The sequence below is a fragment of the Tarenaya hassleriana genome, unplaced genomic scaffold (assembly GCF_000463585.1).
Source record: "Tarenaya hassleriana unplaced genomic scaffold, ASM46358v1 Cleome150, whole genome shotgun sequence".
Classification (NCBI taxonomy): Eukaryota; Viridiplantae; Streptophyta; class Magnoliopsida; order Brassicales; family Cleomaceae; genus Tarenaya; species Tarenaya hassleriana.
Window position 1 is genome coordinate 57,124 of NW_010964924.1, and position 14,189 is coordinate 71,312.

Sequence of the window (14,189 nt, forward strand, 5' to 3'; positions counted from 1 at the left end):
ATGCAGGGTAATCGAAGTGTTGAAGATTACTACAAGGAAGATTACTACAAGGAGATGGAGATGCTTATGATCCGTGTTGGCATAGAAGATGATCCAGAAGCAACCATGGAGCGGTTTATTGGAGGGTTACACCTTGATATTCAAGACCGCGTAGAAACTCACCAATATGGAGACATAGAGGATCTATTGCACCTTGCCATCCAGATTGAGCAGCAGCTTAAGATGAAGGGCAAATCGAGTCAGAAATTTGCCTCACCCTACCAACGAACGGAATAGCGATGTGTCCAAGCACAAGAACACACATACGGGTAACACTAATCCTCCTCTCCGAACTCGTGATATTAAGTGTTACAAATGTTTGGGCAATGGGCACTTTGCGAGGGAATGTCCAAACCGAAGGACAATGGTGATACGGACCAATGGTGAGTTGGTTTCCGACGATGATGAGGTCGATGACTCTCAACCAGCGAAAGTTGTTGACGATGATTATGCTAGTGATGAGATGGATCAGTTTCCAGCAAAAGGAGAGCTTTTGGTAGCAAGGAGAGCTCTCAACATTAATGCAAAGGAGGAAACAGATGAGCAGCGCGAGAATATATTCCACACTCGTGCCTATGTCCAAGGCAAGGTATGTATTCTCATCATAGATGGTGGAAGCTGCACTAATGTGGCTAGCACATCACTTGTAGAGAAGCTGAACTTGTCCACTACGAAACACCCAAGACCTTATAAGCTACAATGGCTTAATGATAGTGGAGAGACACGGGTATTCAAGCAAGTTCGAGTGCCTATTCGCATTGGTAAGTATGAAGATGAGGTACTTTGCGATGTAGTACTGATGCAGGCAGGTCATATGCTTCTTGGTAGACCATGGCAATTTGACATGCGAGCTACCCATGATGGTTATACCAACCGCTACACATTTGAGTACCATGGGAAACCGATGCGACTAGTACCTCTTACTCCTAAAGAGGTATGCGAAGATCAATTGCGGATGCTCAAGAACGAGAAGAAGCATGGGATGAGTGAATCCAAGAGTGATACACCAAAAGATCGAGAGTTCTTGAGTGAAACCCAGAAAAAGGCCAATGAGAGCAAACCCGAGAGCTCAAATACACTACTTCTTTCGAGAGGGAGAGATATCAAGAAAGCATTGCTTTCTAGCCCACCGATGATTGTACTTATGTACAAGGAGGTCCTGTTTACTGACGAGTTACCATCTACTCTTCCTCGTGATGTCTTTGATGTTTTGCAGGATTTTCATGACGTGTTTCCAGATGAGACACCCCATCGTTTACCTCCACTTAGAGGTATTGAACATCAGATAGACTTCATTCCAGGAGCGAGCATACCGAACAAACCGGCTTACCGAACGAACCCCGAGGAGACGAAGGAGCTACAACGACAGGTCACAGAGCTCATGGAGAAGGGGTATGTGCGGGAAAGCATGTCACCTTGCGCGGTTCCTGTCATTCTTGTGCCTAAGAAGGACGACTCTTGGAGGATGTGTGTTGATTGTCGCACAATCAACAATATCACGGTGAAGTATCGCTATCCCATTCCTAGGCTAGATGACATGTTAGATGAGTTGCATGGTTCTAGAGTGTTCTCTAAGATAGATCTTAAGAGCGGATACCATCATATTAGGATGCGTGAGGGAGATGAATGGAGGACTGCATTTAAGACTAAGTTAGGATTATATGAGTGGTTAGTCATGCTATTTGGACTCACTAATGCACCTAGTACTTTTATGCGATTGATGATGAGAACATCGACTTAGATGCTTTGAACAAAGAACAGACGGATGATCAGACCATTGACGAGCTAGGAGTCGCAGCCGGAGCTGAACAAGGAACAACAATCTCTGAGGCCATTCTTCTGACCATTTCCAATCTACCACTCTCATAGGAGAAAGCACGAAGTCTACACTCAAATATCAACAAGTTCATACCCAAAACACTTGAAGACACTCCAAGAACCGAAGCAACATTGGAGTCATTCGAAACCTACCGAAGAAACAACAAGAGCTTGCTCGTTTTTGAGCTCTTGTTGTCCACCAGCTGATTCATCTAGAAACATCAGAAGATGTGGCGGAAGACCTGAGCAAACACGTGAATCCCGCTGCATCGAAACACTTGAAGAAGTTCGACATTTCTTTCATTCAATAAAGAGGCATTGTTGGCATTAATTCAACCTCAAACTTTCCCTATATGGAGCTGGCCTTTGGAGACACAATCTGGATGAAATCAAGAAGGATTCTACTCTCCAAATAAGGCAAGTCGTTCACCACAAATGCTGCCACAAATTCAAGGGATTCGATTGAAGCAAATTAGGCAACTCGGAGCCACATCATCAACCCGGTTTTGGCAAGGAGTGTGACATGAGAATATGATCAGATCTCTTCCCCAATCTTCTCCTTGCTGTTGCCTAATTATTCAAAAGAAGATCATCTTGTTTCCTTTTTTTATTTATAGCCGTTAGTCTAGGTGGAATTACTTGCCAAACAATGTCGCCTATGTGTCACTTTCCTTCCTTTTCTTCCTTCCTTTTCTTGATTGTTTCTTTTTTCCTATAAAAGGCTAGTGTATTTCGACTTCTTCTGCAGAATTTAACCAGAAATAAAGTGCATTTTCGTTTGTTCATATTCTTGGGTAGCCTAGGTGAGATACCGAAGCATTCAACCAAGTTCTCGCAAGTGTTTGAGTGAGATTCCCATTCATTTGTCGAGGTATTCTGACAATATCAAAGGGACAGTCATACCCCTTGGTGGTGTCACCTATTCCATTCCATACCATCTCCTATTCAATCCGAAAGCAAAGATCGAGTGCTTTAGGCCTGAGACTAATCTTTTCGGACCCATCTACGACCCTCTTCGTCACTATCAATACCGAACGAACAAACCTTCCTCCGTGCGTGTATCATTTTTTTGTTCCCTCCTCCTTGAGAATGTTTTGACCTCAAAACATGTTCACCTACGTCAAAAGGAGCCAAATTAGTAACATTAAACACAAATGCCACATTGTACTTACCTTGCAGCTCAAAAGGGTAGGTGTTGAGGTTGATGATATCGAGTATGTTGTATGCTCCTTGTTGTGCTTCTCCTTTCCTGCGTTGATCAATCCTTATGATTGTTGAGGCTGTTCTGTTGGTGATAACATTGATGAGTTTATGCAAATTTTGAACTAGCCGCTTTGCTTCTTTTCGAGCACATTCTTTGGTATTAAGTGTCCACCAATCTAACACGGTCTTGTACCCTTCGTCCTTACTGAGTGGTTCCGGCAAACTCGCATCAAAGTCTTGGGAAACAGTCTTGTTAGTGTAACAAATGCACTTCTCAAGGCTTGAGAAGTATTTCAAGAGGTTATAACAGAAATCTCTATAGATAAGAAGGGATTCATAACAAATAAGATTGATGTTGCCTCTTACGACATGGTCGGTGAGCTTCTTAGGAAAATTGATGTCGATGGGCAGCTCCTTAGATTTGTTGGACAACAAATCTCCAAGAATGAAATCGATGTTGTGTTTCATCTCATGTTCTAATGGATAGCCAATAAGTGTTCCTTTGGGAATCAAGTCATTGAATTGCTCTCGTAAGTAGGATGCCTTCGGTGGATGCTCTTGAGTACCTAATTCTGCAATCAACACATCCTTGAAAAACATAAGTAGCTCCGCCCTATGACCAATTGAAGCTTTGCAAGCTTCACTTCCTTCGAGATAGAGATTTAAGTTCTTACTCGTTTTGGTTTCATTATTCATCTTACTTTGCATTCCATGCACTTGTGATTGACTAAAAGGGGCTAGAGATAACTTACGCTTGTTGAAAACAAAAGAGTAGTGATTTGTTTTACCGCCATGCAGAACCTCACGATCAAATTGCCACGGGCGTCCTAGAAGGATATGTCCGGCTTGCATAGGTATCACGTCACACATCACTTCATCTTGATACCTTCCAATGCTGAATTGTATCTTGATTCGTTCTTTGACATCAATCTCACCTTCGTTGTTTAGCCATTGAAGCTTGTAGGGTTGAGGATGCTTCTCCGTTTGAAGACTTAGCTTTTCAACTAAGTAGGCACTCGCAACATTAGTACAAGAACCACCATCGATGATGAGACCACATACCTTGTTCTTGATGGTACAACGGGTGTGAAAAAGGTTCTCCCTTCGTGTTGTTTCTTCCATGCTTACGAGTGTGCTAAGATTGCGTCTAGTGACTAGAAGTTCTCCACTATCCGGATACTCGATCTGTTCTTCGAGATCTTCTACCTCTTCTTCATCCATTGTCTCATAGCCTCCACTCTCCGTAATGATCATGACTCGTTTGTTTGGACAGTCCCGAGCATAGCGTCCTCGACCCCTACACTTATAACAAAGAATCTCATGACTCAAGGGGTTAGCCTTGTTACCTATTAAGATGTCTCCCTTGGACGTGGCTATATCTTTTCCTTTGTTCCGGACAATAGGGTTGTCTTGACTCGCCTTAGTGGTAGTGGTGGTGGTTCCCTTGCTCTCGGACCTAGGGAAAGCATGGTTCGGCATCGAGGTTCTTGTTTGGCTTGTCCGAGCTTGTTTATGGTTTATTTGTTGCTCCACTTGGATTGCTAAGTGAAGTAATTCCTGCAAGTCATGATATACTAACCTCTCTACCTTACGCCCAATCCGATCTTGCAGTCCATCAATGAATTGAGCCATCATCGCCTCTTCACTTTCATCTAGTTCTAGACGGTTTCGGAGATGCTCAAACTCCTCAAAGTATTCCTCAACCGTTCTCATTCCCTGCACTAAGTTACGATATTTCCTTTGCATATCACGATGGAAATGAGGGGGAACGTACCTTTTACGCATCATAAGTTTCATTCCTCGCCATGTCCTGATCGGATCATATCTAGCACGTCTTCTTTCCGCTACCTCTCTATCCCACCATGCTAATGCATTGTCGGTAAGTTGTGCAGCGCCCGCCTCTCCCGATCGAGATAGGCATCTGGGTTAACACGTCCAGCAAAGGTAGGTAATTGTAGTTTAAGATCCTTACCTTGTTGCCTTACACGACGAGGTTGTCCTTGATAGAATTCATCATCCTCATCATCTTCATCATTCAGAAATTGATTTCTGTACTCTCTTCTCCTTGGAGGAGGATCAGGGGGTGTGCGTTCTCGGTCCCGTACAGGTTCCTCACGCCTTGGAAAGTTGACCCGAATAGGTTCTGGCCTCCTTGGCAATTCCTTTAATCGAGCCAAACGTGCTTGTATATCTTGTACTCTCTTCTCCTTGGGCTAATGCATTGTTATTAGGTTCTCCTTCTCCCGACATTCTCACTCCTTGTTTTGTTTTCTCAAGGGTTTGTGAGTAACAATTTCAAAATAGAACAGAAAAATTCAAAACAAAATGAAATAGAAAGAGATGGTGTTACCTCTTCCCCGGTGGAACTTTTTTGTGTTTTCGATTTTCTTCAAAACAAAGGTGAATAATAAACTTAAATCAAATAGAACAGGGATAGAATTACCTCACGGTGGTCCTTGAACCGGGCTCTGATACCAAAAAATGATACACGCACGGAGGAAGGTTTGTTCGTTCGGTATTGATAGTGACGAAGAGGGTCGTAGATGGGTCCGAAAAGATTAGTCTCAGGCCTAAAGCACTCGATCTTTGTTTTCGGATTGAATAGGAGATGGTATGGAATGAAATAGGTGACACACCCAAGGGGTATGACTGTCCCTTTGATATCGTCAGAATACCTTGACAAATGAATGGGAATCTCACTCAAACACTTGCGAGAACTTGGTTGAATGCTTCGGTATCTCATCTAGGCTACCCAAGAATATGAACAAACGAAAATGCACTTTATTTCTGGTTAAATTCTGTAGAAGAAGTCGAAATACACTAGCCTTTTATAGGCAAAAAGAAACAATCAAGAAAGGAAGGAAAGTGACACATAGGCGATATTGTTTGGCAAGTAATTCCACCTAGACTAACGGCTATAAATAAAAAAAGGAAACAAGATGATCTTCTTTTGAATAATTAGGCAACAACTAGGAGAAGATTGGGGAAGAGATCTGATCATATTCCCATGTCACACTCCTTGCCAATACCGGGTTGATGATGTGGCTCCGAGTTGCCTAATTTGCTTCAATCGAATCCCTTGAATTTGTGGCAGCATTTGTGGTGAACGACTTGCCTTATTTGGAGAGTAGAATCCTTCTTGATTTCGGCCAGATTGTGTCTCCAAAGGCCAGTTCCATATAGGGAAAGTTTGAGGTTGAATTAATGCCAACAATGCCTCTTTATTGAATGAAAGAAATGTCGAACTTCTTCAAGTGTTTCGATGCAACGGGATTCACGTGTTTGCTGAAGTCTTCCGCCACATCTTCTGATGTTTCTAGATGAATCAGCTGGTGGACAACAAGAGCTCAAAAACAAGCAAGCTCTTGTTGTTTCTTCGGTAGGTTTCGAATGACTCCAATGTTGCTTCGGTTCTTGGAGTGTCTTCAAGTGTTTTGGATATGATTTTGTTGATATTTGAGTGTAGACTTCGTGCTTTCTCCTGTGAGAGTGGTGGATTGGAAATGGTCAGAAGAATGGCCTCGGAGATTGTTGTTCCTTGTTCAGCTCCGGCTGCGACTCCTAGCTCATCCATGGTCTGATCATCCGTCTGTTCTTTGTTCAAAGCATCTAAGTCGATGTTCTCATAAATTGATGAACCATGTGCTTAGAAAGTTCATTGGGAGATTTGTTGTTGTTTATTTTGAAGACATCTTGGTATACAGCAAATCGATTATCGACCATGTAGATCATCTTAAGGTTGTCTTAGATGTTCTCAGAGAGGAGAAACTCTTTGCGAATCTTAAGAAATGCATGTTTTGAACTAACAAGCTTGTGTTCCTAGGATTCGTCGTGAGTGAACGGGCATACAGTGTTGAAGTAGGAAAATGAATATATAATTGGAGGAAAATCTAGATTTTGGAGGAACACAATATTATGTTAAATATTGTGAATCATATTTATTTCCGTTATATCTATATTTCCTTTTATTTCATTTGTTAATTTTCCTATAAATATGTGAGATAATTTCATTGTAATGTAACAAGAAGAAGAAGAGATGTAGCAATAAAAGTAATTCTGTTTCTCTCTATTTGTCTTATTTTATTTCCGCATTTTATTTTTCTACATGGTATCAGAGCGGGATCTGCTTTATATCTTTTTTTTTCAATCTCTTCTTTTTTTTTAGTTTTGGATGTTAATATATCCAAATCGTTCAAATAGGAGTAAAAAACCCAAAATCAAACGAGGTGCTGTGACAAAAAGAAGTCAAACCTAAAAAGTCTAAGATCAAGCGAGGTGCTATGACAAAAAGAGTTAACGGTAGAACTTCAATGTCAAGCGAAGTGATTTGAACATGGATAATATTCTCTGAAAGAACTAAATTTGGTGTTTATGGATTTTTCAAAAAACAATGAAAATGTCTATGAATTTTTATCGCATTATCTTTTCAAGATTAATTTTTTCATTCTTTCAAAATCAATCTTGAGGGGGAATGTTGAAGTAGGAAAATGAATATATAATTGGAGGAAAATCGAGATTTTGGAGGAACACAATATTATGTTAAATATTGTGAATCATATTTATTTCCGTTATATCTATATTTCCTTTTTATTTCATTTGTTAATTTTCCTATAAATATGTGAGATAATTTCATTGTAATGTAACAAGAAGAAGAAGAGATGTAGCAATAAAAATAATTTTGTTTCTCTCTATTTGTCTTATTTTATTTCCGCATTTTATTTTTCTACATACAGGTGGATGAAGAGAAGGGTGAGGCAGTACGGAGTTGGCCGACACCTACCACTAGTGGGGAAGTTAGGAGCTTTCATGGATTGGCTGGGTTCTACCGACGATTCGTCAGGGATTTCAGCACAATCGCCGCCCCTTTGACCGAGATTATCAAGAAAGATGTGGGGTTCAAGTGGGAGGAAGCTCAAGAGAATGCCTTCCAAGACCTAAAAGGGAAGTTGACGCATGCACCACTCCTTGCGCTTCCTAATTTCGAAAAGACCTTTGAGATTGAATGTGATGCGTGTGGTGTAGGAATTGGAGCAGTCCTAATGCAGGAGAAGAGACCCATAGCCTTCTTCAGTGAGAAGTTTAGTGGAGCTCAACTCAACTACCCGACTTACGACAAGGAGCTTTACGCATTGGTACGATCGCTGTAGACGTGGCAACATTACTTATGGCCTAAGGAGTTCGTTATCCATACCGATCACTCCTCATTGAAGTATTTGAAAGGTCAGCATAAGCTTAACCGTCGACATGCTAAGTGGGTAGAATTCATAGAGATGTTTCCTTATGTGATACGCTATAAGCAAGGAAAAGAGAACGTGGTAGCCGATGCATTATCTAGGCGACATACATTGTTATCTACATTGGATGCTAAGCTACTAGGTTTTGAGCATATTAAGGAACTCTATGAATCGGACATAGACTTTAGGGAACCATATGAGTCGACTGAGCAATATGCTGTTGGTAGTTATTTTCGACATGATGGGTTCTTGTTTAGGGAGAACAAGCTTTGCATTCCTCATTGTTCATTACATGATTTGCTTGTTCATGAGTCTCATAGTGGAGGACTAATGGGACACTTTGGAGTGGTCAAGCCGTTGTCTATATTGCAGGAACATTTTTACTGGCCACCCATGAAGAGAGATGTGGAGCGAATCTGTGGGAGATGCGTTACATGCAAGAGGGCTAAGTCTAAGCTTCAGCCTCACAGTTTGTATTCTCCCCTCCCTATTCCTAGCGAACCTTGGATAGATATTTCTATGGATTTTGTGGTAGGTTTGCCTAGGACTCGTTCGGGAAAAGATTCGATATTTGTGGTTGTGGATAGGTTTTCGAAGATGGCGCACTTTATTCCTTGTCATAAGACTGATGATGCTTCATATGTAGCATCATTGTTCTTTAGGGAGGTGGTGAGATTGCATGGGATTCCTAGGACCATATTTTCCAATAGAGATGCTAAGTTTCTTAGTTATTTTTGGAAGACATTGTGGTCAAAATTGGGAACTAAGCTGCTGTTTTCTACAACTTGTCACCCAAAGACTGATGGCCAGACTGAGGTAGTTAATAGAACACTGTCCACGTTGCTTAGGGAATTGATTAGCAAGAATCTTAAAACGTGGGAGAACTGTTTACCTCAAGTAGAATTTGCATATAATCGATCTGTGCATAGTGCTACTCGTTATTCTCCGTTTGAAATCGTGTATGGATTTAATCCGACGACTCCATTGGATTTAAGTCCATTACCTATGTCTGAACAAACTAACCTTGATGGTAAGAAAAAGGCCAAGTTTGTGAAGCAGACACATGAGAAGGCGAGGAAGAACATCGAGAGACGGACCGAACAATACATCAAGCAAGCCAACAAGGGGCGTAGAGAGGTCATATTCAAACCTGGCGACTTGGTGTGGGTTCACATGCGGAAGGAGCGGTTCCCTAGTCAAAGGAAGTCGAAGCTCATGCCGAGAGGCGAAGGACTTTTTCGGGTTCTTGAACGGATTAACAACAATGCCTACAAGATTGAACTTCGAGGTGAGTATGGCATTAGTTCTACTTTTAATGTGGCTGATCTATCTCCTTTTGATGAAGATGACGAATATGATTTGAGGGCAAATCCTTTTGAAGAGGAAGAGAATGATGAGGACATCACTAGGACACAAGACCGACCACATTCAAATGTCCAAGAGGAACTTCAACTGCAAGGGCCATTGACTCGAGCTAGGGTGAAGAGACTGCAACCGGCTTTCATGCGTATGATTCAAGAGGAATTCAGAAATGGGCTAATAAAAAATATCAGTGGCCCAAACATCACTCCAAGTCCAACCAACAACAAAGGCCCAACTTTCAAGCCCATGAATTTGATAAGACTTCTTGAAAGCCGAAAAGAGGAGATGATGTAAGTGTGACACCGAAATGACTCAACATCCACTATTCTCTAATCAATTTGCCAAAGTCAAAAGTGGAGGCAATCAATGGTCAAAAGCTTCAATCAAGAGTCAAAAGCTTCAATCAAAATCCTCTTTGTTCAAATTTATCATGATTATGTTTTTCTTTATTCAAATTTCTCATTATTATGTTCCCTTTGTAAGCCTATGTAAGGCACCCAAATTCTCATTTGTAAGACACCTTATCTTTTTTAATCAAATTTGAGAGTTTTCTCCTTGAAGTTCCTCTGAGATTTAAATCTCGAACTCCAATCGATTCATTGGTGTTCTTCGGCTTATCAAGCATTAATCCGCAAGTGCTTGTGGCGCCTTCGCTATTGGCTAGAGTTCCTAAGTCGGGGTTAACAAGGATTAGAGACGGGCTATTTCCGGGTTGGGTTCTAGTTTTTGTTACAAGTTACTTAGGGGTTTTAGAAACAAAACCCACCGCCTAGTTTATCATATAAGAACTTGGATCCGGTGCGTATCATGTTGGCCCTTCAAGTGCTTCAACGATTCGTGATCAGTGTGAATCACAAATTCCTTGGGCCACAAGTAATGTTGCCATGTTTGCAAAGCTCGGACCAATGCATAGAGCTCCTTGTCGTATGTTGGATAGTTCAACGTTGCTCCACTCAATTTCTCACTGAAATATGCGATTGGTCGTCCTTCCTGCATCAAAACAGCACCAATTCCCTCTCCTGAAGCATCGCATTCTATTTCAAATGTTTTTGAAAAGTTAGGCAATGATAACAAGGGAGCATTGATCAACTTATCTTTGAGAAGTTGGAATGCTTTCTCTTGAGATTCACCCCATTGAAATCCCACGTTTTTTTCTTGATAACTTCGGTCAATGGTGCTGCAATTGTGCTGAAGTCTCTCACGAATCTCCTATAGAAACTAGCAAGTCCATGAAAACTTCGAACTTCACCGACACTTCTAGGACTTGGCCATTCTTGGATTGCACGAACCTTCTCTTCATCGACTTGAATTCCCTGTGCACTTACAACAAAGCCTAGAAACACGAGCCTATCGATGCAGAATGAACACTTCTTCAAGTTACCAAATAACTTTTCGTTTCGTAGAACATCTAAAACAAGTTTCAAATGCTCAACATGCTCTTCCAAGTTCTTGCTATAAATGAGGATGTCATCAAAGTAGACAACAACAAATTTTCCAATGAAAGCTCGCAAAACATGATTCATCAATCGCATAAAAGTGCTTGGTGCATTAGTTAAACCAAATGGCATTACTAACCACTCATACAAACCATGTTTTGTTTTGAAAGTTGTTTTCCATTCATCGCCTTCTCTCATCCTTATTTGATGGTACCCACTCTTGAGATCAATTTTAGAAAATATGCAAGATCCATGCAATTCATCTAGCATATCATCTAAATGAGGAATAGGATGGCGATACTTTACCGTAATGTTTTTGATAGCACGACAATCAACACACATTCTCCATGTCCCGTCCTTCTTGGGCACAAGTAGGACCGGAACAGCACAGGGGCTCATGCTTTCTCTGACGTACCCATTTTCCATTAGCTCGCCAACTTGCCATTGAAGTTCTTTTGTCTCATCTGGGTTACTTCTATAGGCAGGCCGGTTCGGAATGGTTGCTCCTGGCACAAAATCAATCTGATGTCCAATCCCTCGAATAGGTGGTAAACCAGGTGGTATGTCATCGGGAAAAACATCTTCAAACTCCTGCAAAAGGGAAGTAACAGAACTAGATAACAATGGGTCAAGCTCGTTAGTGTTCAAAAGAGCCTCTTTGTACAAGAGTACAATCATGGGCTGGTTGGAAAATAACGCTCTTTTTATATCACTCGCTCTTCCAAAGAAGTTCTGTGTTTCCTCTCAGATTCTTTTGGCTCTCGTTGTGTCTCACTCACACTCTTTTTTATGTGGTCACTCACTTTTTCGCTCTTTTTGTGGTGTTTGCGCTCATCCTCACAAACTCGCTTCTCTCGTTTTTGTAACTTCACCTGATCTTCATACACCTCTTTTGGAGTTAGCGGTGCAAGAGTAAATGTTTTCTTGTTGTACTCCACAGTGTACTTGTTGGCATAGCCATCATGTTTCACGCGACGATCAAATTGCCATGGTCTCCCCAATAACACATGACCAGCTTGCATTGGTACAACGTCGCATAATACCTCATCTTCATATCTACCGATACGGAAAGAAACTAGCACTTGCTTAGTCACTCTTACCTCCCCACTATCATTCAACCACTGCAGCTTGTATGGTTTTGGACGCTTCATAGTAGGTAAGTTTAACTTCTCCACCAAGGTAGTGCTAGCAACATTAGTACAACTCCCGCTGTCAATAATCACGCTACATACCTTGCTTTGGATAAGGCATCTAGTATGAAATATGTTCTCCCGTTGTACCACTTCTTCTTCTTCTTTGGCTTGCATGTTCAAAGCCCTCCTTGTGACCAACAACTCTCCTTGAACAACAAGCTCATCTTCACTATCACCATTCAAGGGTGCCCTCAAATCCTTATCGGACTGGGACATTCATTTGCATAATGACCCCTGCCTTGACATTTGAAACATTTAATTTCTCGATTACGTGAGGTATGAGACTCTTGTTTACCTCATTTTCAAAGTTTGAGGTGGATGACTTTGATTCTTGCTTATATTTAGGGGTTGACTTCTCCTCCTTTGTATAACTTGGTTTCATGCTAGATGATCCCGCACCATACGTCAAGCGTGTATGACCCCTCCTTTTGAGCTGACGCTCACATTTTATTGTCAAATGCAACAAATCTTTGACTTCCACGTAATGTTGCAACTCTACTTTGTCTTGGATATCTTGATTCAATCCACCAAGAAATCGCTGCAAAGTTGCTTCTCTATCCTCCTCGACAATCGCCCTTATCATGAGCATTTCCATCTCTTTGAAGTATTCCTCCACACTTCGATTATCTTGCACCAACTTCCGTAATCTTTGATGAATATCATGATGGAAATGGTTAGGGACAAACCTTTTCCTCATAACAGCCTTCATTTCATCCCATGTTTGAATAGGATGTTCACCATTCCTCCTCCTGGTAACTGTCAACTGATCCCACCAAACAAGAGAATAATCACGAAATTCTGAGGCTGCAATTTTTACCTTTTTCAACTCAGAATAATGGTGACATTCGAACACCATTTCTATTTTTCTTTCCCACTCGAGGTATGTCTCCGGATCATTTCGTCCTTGAAATGATGGTATCTTCATTTTGATACTCCCCAAGTCATCATCAACATGATTTCTCGCTCTTCGCTCATGTCTTTGTCTTTTTCGGCCTTGCAAAGGGAATCTGTCCATAGATTCTTCGTCTTCATCATCACTTAGCTCTTCTACCAATTTCCTTGCTCTTCGAGGAAAATTTCGATGATCTCGTCCTTGTCTTTGTCGAACACCTTGTGCTTCATCCTCCACTCGATCTAACCTTTCTTGAATGTTCTGTAATTCAGCCCGCATCATCCTTTGCATCTCTCCCAACAATGCTTGCATTTGGAGAGGATTGACCCGCGACTTGTTGTTCTTGTCGGTTGTTATTGCTTTGGTTGCTATCCATGATGTATTCTGCAAAATAAGTTTCAAAGGAAAAGAAAGAACAAAGCTCGTAGAAGTAACCTCACAACACTCAAGTGTTTCACTCAGAAAGTGTTTCACTCAAATATTGGCTTTTACCCTCTGTTGCTCTCACACACTCTTGCTTTTTACCTCTCTTTGAGTTTTCTCTTATAGTTCTTATCAAACTACTCTCGAAAAAGATCGAAATTCTCTTTTCCGTAGCAATTCAATAAGATGGACCAAGGAAGATGTCGGAAGAAATAGAAAGTCAAAAGGTAGAAGATAAGATAATACAGAAGTAAGAAATAATGAGAAATCACAATTTAACACATAATTTTTTTTTGTTTCTTTTTAAAACGTTTTTTTTTCACTTTTGTTCTTTTTTTTTCGATTTTTTTTATATTTATTTTTTTTCTATTTTTTTTGTCCTTTTTTTCTTTTTTTTTTTTTTTTGAACTTTAGAAATATAGAAATATGAAACAAGAGTAGAAGATAAAGTAGAAGACTAAAAGATAAAAAAAAAATACAAAAGGATAGAGTAAGCAAAAGAGCGATGGAATGTAGAAGACATTTTTTTTTGTTTTTTTTAAATAAAAAGAAACGATAGAGAAAGATGAAATGAAAATGTGAAAGCAAG

The 14,189-nt window shown here is 40.7% G+C and overlaps 1 pseudogene; it reads right to left on the reverse strand.

Moving 5' to 3' along the window:
- The window catches only part of LOC104809124, a 38,944-nt pseudogene extending 25,125 nt beyond the window's left edge, over window positions 1-13,819 (reverse strand).
- Window positions 13,820-14,189: the final 370 nt, after the last annotated feature.